We start from the raw sequence: 8,206 nt of genomic DNA, 5'->3' as shown, positions 1-8,206 counted from the left end.
TTGCGGCTTTTGGGGGTTTGTCAGGGGTATTTACGTAGAGGGGGATACAAGGACTACCTAGGATACCTAGGATTTGTAAAAAAAAAAAGGCAGAGGGATGCAGCATTTCGTCGATGGGACAGAGGTTGAAGCCTATCTGACAGTGAAAGACGTCTTAGACTGGTGATTTTATTTAAAGAGTTGATTAGTAGTAAATACATAAATATAATTTACACAAAACAAAATATAGGAGAAATCTTTCTAGACTGAACCAACATTCCCTAAAATATTTTGTTTTTCGTGTGGATATTTTTATTTCCACAGAAAACAAATAAATATAAATCGCCAATTTTTTATTTGGGTGTCTGAATTTTATTTACACAAAAAAATGATAATAATTTTTAAAGAACCTGTATTAAATAAATTGGATATATTTCTATGCGTTTTTTTAAAGTTTTTTTTTTTTTTTAATTGATTAAAGTTTTCAATTTTCTTTTGCCATCGTTGGGAGAAAGTTTTATTTTGTGCGTGATCGATGTATGGGTAGATTAATTTAGTTGATAATGTTCTTTTTGGTGAGAGAGAGAGGGTGTATTTTCGAAATCATCCACTGTGCGTTTGGTCTTGCTTTAACTGACAATAAAAAAGAGATATGTTATGTGAGTGTTAAAGATAAGCTTAGATTTGATGACCTCAAAGGAAAAGTAAATCTGGACATTGCAGGAAACTGTGTTAATATGGTCACATTGAAAAATGGATAAAAGTTCTTTTTTCAGTAGATGTAGAACAGTGGAGGTAGCGGGGTCAGTTGACAGGAGTAAATCAAGGTAAACATGGTAAGAAATGATAAGGGTGGACTTGGGAGAAAGGGGGATACATAAAGATCTGGACAAAGATAGGTTAATTCATATTATTTGGATTATTCCAACTACGATTCTCATCCTGAGCATTATTTTCTCAACGTTTCAGTGAACGTAACCTCTGACCTTCTTCAAGTGTATCTTGTCGAACTCTGGAATCTGCTCGGAATATTCGATATGGAGACGTGGCGACGCACATTTAAAAGCAATGGTGTGCACACACGCAGATGATAATAATGGATGATAATAGTGGATTTGATCTACATTCTTGTGTCCCATAAAAATAACCGGAATTGTACTTATCACCAAAACAAAGAACTGTTTACGTTCTAAGCTCAGAAGTTATGAATTCCACAATGCAAAATAGAAAAGAATAATATGGTATCTTCACGTTTAAAATTCCAGGAATGTCGATTTATGACTATATAATAGAAAAATAGACAACAGAAACCATAAGAGAGCGGAGACAGTGGCGAGCATGATTGACATTTTGGCACCTCTCCGTCATTGAGCCATACACAAACCAACCCCTTACAACTAACATCTCTCTCTTTCTGTGCCCCTCTCTCTCTCTCTCTCTCTCTCTCTCTCTCTCTCTCTCTCTCTCTCTCTCTCTCTCTCTCTCTGTCAATGAACAAGAAGCTTAATTGTAAATAAAACATATATGTTGATAAATTCGTCTCTGTGTTGATTTTGAGAATAGCGACAAAACATTTAAAGTGCAACTGGAATATTATATACATTCAACAACGCTACAGGAATTTCGAATGGAACTCTTTATTTAATCCACAGGGTATCAAGCTCTCGCTCTCATTGTGAGCGACACTCAGAATACAATTGTACATTACTTTGGAATTCTACGTGATCATTGCTGACGGAACAAGAGCATTATAACCCCGTGGGTTGAATAAAGGGTTCCGTTCAAAATTCCTTGCAGATTTCTGTCAGAAAGATTCTCGAGTTCGACAAGAAACATTGTGAAAATAATAGACAAGATGAGAACAATAGTTTGAATAATCCAAATTATACGAATTTTCAATGTAACATGGCGCAGATGCACGTATGCAAATGCATGCGAAATAACGTCACTGGAAGGGACAAATAAAGACTTTAAAAAGGAGATCACGTTAGAAACGGAAATAACGTTCGAGATCATCAGAAGCGTGAGTGACGCTCGAGAAATCGATCACGTGAGGGACCTTACAATGGTAACGAGAGAATGAGGAAATAAATGTCGTTGTACAACAACAAAATGAAGCAAGTTAAAGTTCTTTGTCCACTTTGCGACAGGAGCTATAACGTGTTGGTTCCTGGACAACGTTACATTAATCCTCATCTAAAAAATTCGGAAGCAGAAATAGATTAGCTCGAGGGTTTATTTTTAGAAGCCGTCTGATGCATACCAGCATAAAAAAAACATTAAACCATCGTCATAGTATTGGATAGCCGGGGTCTGTAAGTAACCGAGCGCGTGTGAGCAGTTAGAAGATATCAGCAGGAGCGTGCAAAGATATTAGCAGCAGTAGCCGAAAATAGGACATATGCAAATGAGGAAGAGTGCGCGAGTTGGCGCGAGAAGAAAAAGAAAAAAACAAAAGAGAGAAAAAATGCAGCACGTGCTCGGGACAGAAAACAAAGTCGGCGTTGAAGAAAATGGACGTGTAAATAGTGAGGACGGGAATAGGTCAGCTGTGACCGGCTGGAGGAAGGAAAAATTCGCACAAGGTAAAATGAATATGTGGAAGCGAGAGAAATTTTTAAGTGGAGCCGAAAGTAAAAGAATAAAAATGTTTTGTAAAAAAAAAAAATATGAAAAAATGCCGACCCGGATTTTTTTTTTTTATTTATTTATTTCTATTCCTACTTTATTTATTTGTCTATTTGCAACCTAACGGCTACGTTACACACACACACACACACACACACACACAAAATATATATATATATATATATATATATATATATATATATATATATATATATATATATATCTGTGTTTATTGTATATATACGTGTCTGTATTTCTTGTATATATATGTATGTGTCTGAGTTAAATTCCTAACTAAACATTCCAAGCTGTAAATCCACAAAATTTAATTGTTTTATTTTTCTAATAATAATAATAATCGACCCGGCTACTCGGCGTAGCTCCGGTATGCTAATATGATACTACGATAGAGATTGTTTTGATCTGGGTTCATATTTCTCTAGCAAATTTTGTTGCAAGATTATAAGACTTTTGTAGAAACTTGCAGTTCGAAGAAACTGTGTCCTGTATAGAATTTGCCATTAGAGATGTTGCCTGATCTGTAGACGCGATCGTTGGAGGCAGATACGAAGTGGCCTTTGATGTGAGCGACAAGGCAATGCCCATCTGCAAACGAAATGATCACAAGACAATCAATGGTGTATAACATTCGCATAACATCGAATATCAAACCAAAATTATATATTTACTGATATGCATAAGATGTAATGAGGAGGTATAATATTTTATCTAGCGATTTTGAGTATTTACGTCAACAGTGCTCAATATATGAGTAGAGCTAGGTAGTAAGTTACGAAAATATATTTATAGCAATTGAGCTACACAGAGGTTTCTGTGCTTCATTCCCATAGGGAATCGTCAGGTCAAAATGTTGTAGGAAATCGTCAGGCTAGAATGCATTTTATCCTGACGATTCCCAATGTGAATAAAATGCGGAAGCCACAGTGTAACTTAATTACCATAAATATATTTTCATAACTTATTATATATACATACTAATTGCATCATCTTTACAGACGTTAGCCATCCCAATGCTTCCCATCAACCTCATCATAGGTATCAGGTCAATCCTCAGCGAAACCTAAACCCTGTCCGTGAGCCCGAAGATGACTTTTCAGGCCAGCATTAGACTTGCACAGTCTGCCACACAAAGTTGTGCGTTAAAACTTGTTTTACTTCTGGCTCCGTTTTTTTTGGGGGGGGGATAATGTAAGCTGCTTTTGAGAGGAGCACGTGATTACAAGCCTCACATTTCCAGCTCTTCAATTCAATGGGCAAAACCGACACGTTCCCCTTCCGAAGGCTTCTCTTGAGTTCAGTATGATTAATTTTTTTCCTTGTAAAAAATTCAGAACCCCCTCCAACTAGCCTCCTCCATTCAGGCCAGCATTCTGCCAGGGTCTCCCATTTCTGAACAGGAATCTTAAAAGCTTCAATATCGTCTTTTATTCAATCCTTGAAACACTTCTTTGGTCGATGTTGAGGACGTTTCCCAGTTTTTAGCTCGCTGTAAACAACTGCTTAGGCAGCCTCACATCCTCTATTCGAACAACATGACCTACCCAGCGCAACCGGTTCCTCATCACCATTGCTTCGATGCTCAAACACCCAACCTTCCCAAGAATATCCGTGTCAGGTGTCAGAAACTACCATTTGACATTTCCTCGTCTGGGGCATTTCTGATAGAATCTCTCGAATTGCTTCAAGTGCCGACGTTGTGTTGTCCAACATCTAGACAAGTAAAGCAAAACAGAAAACACACAGGTCGAGTAAACACTGATTTTGGCTTTGACAGAGATGTCACGATCACACCACAGCCGCTTTTCTAGTGTTCCAAATGCTGTGCTAGCCCTCTGAATGCGAAGATGTATCTCCGCATCCAGAGAGCCATCTCTGGAGATTGTGCTACCCAAGTACACAAATGTGTCCACAACATCAAGTCTATTCCCCCCCACACATAGATTTTGGTTCAATGTACGAAGCACCAGGTGCAGGGGTGAACACCACTTTCATCTTCTTAATGCTGATAGTTAAGCCAAAGGCGTCACATGCTGCTGAAAAATGATTCACAATATTTTGCATATCGCGCTCCGAGTTAGACACAAAATTAGCATCATCAGCATAGAGTAGTTCCCTAACTAGACCTCCAAATGTTTGTGACTTTGCATTAAATCTTCTTAGATTAAATACTTTGCCAGTAGTCCAGAAGCGGAAAAGACACCTGCATCGCAATCCTTAAATGCATATGCAAGAAGCACTGCGAAGTAAATTGAGAATAGAGTAAGAACCGGATATTCCCTTGTTTCACACCGTTGTCAACGGCAAATTCCCCAGATAGTTGCCCATTGTATGCAACGCGTGCCTTCATATTTCTGTGGAGTTCTTGAAGCATCCTGACAAAGGTAGGACATCCAATCTTCCCAAGAATTAGCCAAAAGGCCTGTCTGTTTACGGAATCGAACGTCTTTGTGAGATCAACGAATACTTGATAAAGTAACAACTGTAGCTCAATGCACTTTTCCTGCAGCTGCCTTGCAGTAAATATTATATCTACAGTGCCCCTACCCTCAGTGAAACCGCATTATTAACGGACAGATGTTTTCGATGAGCCTATCCAACAACACTCTCGCCAGCACCTTCCCTGTCGATTCAAGAATCGATATCCCACGGTGATGATTGCAGTCAGACTTTGATACTTTATCCTTGTAGAGAGTGACTAATAGGCCATTCATCCAATCCTGTGGTACCGGGTGAACCCAGCCAAGACGTTTTAATCAGCGTGTGTAATGCATTGGCTACATGCATCCCTCCAGGTTGAAGCAGCTCAATGGGAATGCAGACTAGTGCTTTCCCAAGCTTTATTTTCCCCATAGCACTTCAAGACAACTTCAACGAGTGAGGGTAACTTATTCATGTGATGAAGAATGTCAAGCTGAAGCAAGCCACTAATGACATTTTCATCGACAGTTAATGGGTTGAAAAACAAATCAGCAAAATGTTCCATCCATCGCTTTCTGATTTTATCTGGATGTTTGATGAGAGTTGACCTATCTTTCGACAGTAAAGGTACAAAAGGAGCAGACTTTGGGGGAAAAATCTGCTTAAGACTATATAGGTTTTTGGTGTCTTTCCGGTTGTAAGCAGATTGAACCTCTGCACATATATTGGATCACCATTCTCCTAAGCTCTCTCTGTAGAACTGCTTTATGCTCCTTGTATTTTCTTTCGACAACTGTTCTGTTTCTGAGATTGTCATTCAAAAGTTTCTCATGAAGAACCTTTTTCTCCCCACCCCCCAAAGAGCCTTTATCTCTTTATCATAATTATCAAACCAGTCTTTTTGTACAGACTTCTTCAGACCAAGTATCTCAACTCCAGAAGTATATACCTGATCTTTAAAAGTTTCCCAGGTATCATCAAACTCAACGGTGTTTAGTCTTTCCTCTAAAGTCATGCGAATTGCAGGATCTCTTAGTTTGGCGACATCAACACGTTTTGGAACACTAACCCTAACATTCGAATCTTTTTACGAATGCAGAACTTAAATTTTCCACGTATCAAATCAAAGTCAGCACATTGCACATGTCTCTCATGTCAATTTTACGTGTGAGTATAAAGTCGATCATATGGCCATGCTTTGATCGGAGGGGGGGTCCATGTGACTTTAAACTTACGCTTTTGACGAAAGAATGTATCAGACACAGCAAGATTAAATTCCGAACAAAGCTGCAGTAAAAGTAAACCATTACTATTAACTTTGCCGATGTCATAACGGCCAAGTGCACTCCATATGTCATGGTCCTAACCAACACGTGCATTGAAATCGCCGAGAACAATCCGCTTCTCTTCAATTGGTACAAATGCAATGGTATTTTGAGGAGTCTCATGAAAGGACATGGTGCTTTCTTCTGTAGATTCCATAGTTGGTGCATACACTGACAAAATAGACAAGTATCGACCACATGCCAGACGAAGCCTGAGCTTCATGTTTAAAACACACTTGCACCATGATACTTGACTTTGATGAAATAACGAAATGAATGTTTGCATTTTAAACTTTAAATCAAGCCATTATATAAAAACTTGGTAAAATCAACAGTAGGTTCCTTATGTAACCCACATTCCACAATATATTGCGGACATAGTCACTGCAGGGAAGCATGTGAAGCTTTCTCTTGGTGCACCAGCGTGTGTCCCCGACTAGAGCAAGCAAGCAATCGATTTGATTTTAAAAATAAAGGTATCGGAAGTGTGGAACATTCGTTGATCCTCATTCAATCTTGGGCAAGGTTGAGTCTTCCTACTAGTACAGAATATCAGTGCATTGTAAAGGCGTTGATATATTCCTCCTGTTATATATATATATATATATATATATATATATATATATATATATATATATATATATATATATATATATATATATATATATTAGACGTTCAAATGCGGGAGTTGCTATTCCTATTTCTTCTGCTGGTGTCAGATAAGAATTTTGGAACCGCTGAGCCGCGAAACATAAAATAAAGTTTTTCTTGTAGAAGTTTTTTTTGTTTATTAAATATTGTTTCCAGAAGTGGAAACGCGTTGGCATCATCGTATTGTATTTCTGGCAAGAGGTTAAGAAGTAGGAAGCTTCAGTTTATCAATGGCAGTGGCAATAAGCATAATGTCATCAACATAGCTGTTGTGGCCCTGGAAGGGTACTAAAAAAAACTCATCCCCGGAAAACTCGTCCCCAGAAAACTCGTACCCGGACAACCCGTATCCGGAAAACTCGTACCCGGAAAACCCGTACCCGGAAAACTCGTCCCTTTTTGCTTGGAAGGAAAACTGGTCCCTTATTTAATAAATATCGATTGAATACACATTTTATGACCGTTCTTGAAGGAGATATTGTTTAAAAGAGACTATACCCCCCTCCCATAATATTTTTTTTAAATATTTTTACTTGTTTACTATTGTTTTTAAAAAAATAAAATCGACTTTCTAAGTGTCCGTTTTCTACCTAACTGGCTAAGTTGTTAGTGGTTTCACTTATTTTAAAGATTTTATTCTGTTCAAAAACGGGACTACAGAGCGCATAATATTTTTTTAAATATTTATACTTATTTACTATTGTTTCTAAAAGGGCAAAATCGGATTTTTTACCTAGCTGGCTAAGTTGGTAGTAGTTTAATTTATTTTGAAGCGTTTATTCAATAAAAAAAATGACTTGAATGGCTTTGAGACTGACTGGTTGTAACGTAGGTGATCATTTTACATTAAATTAATACAGAAAAGTGATCTCCCACTTTATATCACAAAGTTACAAACATAAGTACAGCATGTAGTAAGACAGATACTACACTTTGATCTTGGCCAAAAGGCCAAGAAAAGGGGATTTATTTGCTCCCCCACCGAGCAAAGTAGGCACAATGCCGATTTTTAATGTGAGGAGTGAAGGGGAAATGGGGACCAGCTCCCCGGGGAGTAGGGGAGCTGGATAGTGACAATTGGTATGAAGGGTTGCCCCTACATTGACCAAGGTCTTATATGTGGGGTTACCCCCACATATGGTCTTTGCATGCAGTATCTGCCGGAACAGATATTGTTACATGAT

The 8,206-nt window shown here is 38.1% G+C and overlaps 1 pseudogene; it reads right to left on the bottom strand.

The window, feature by feature from the left end:
* Window positions 1-7,838: 7,838 nt before the first annotated feature.
* LOC145246330 (U2 spliceosomal RNA) lies at window positions 7,839-7,985 on the bottom strand (annotated as a pseudogene).
* Between the last annotated feature and the right edge of the window lie 221 nt (window positions 7,986-8,206).

The sequence above is a fragment of the Euprymna scolopes genome, chromosome 23, assembly GCF_053919585.1.
Source record: "Euprymna scolopes isolate OS-2025 chromosome 23, ASM5391958v1, whole genome shotgun sequence".
NCBI classification, from domain to species: domain Eukaryota; kingdom Metazoa; phylum Mollusca; class Cephalopoda; order Sepiida; family Sepiolidae; genus Euprymna; species Euprymna scolopes.
This window is presented reverse-complemented; position numbering and strand designations above follow the sequence as displayed.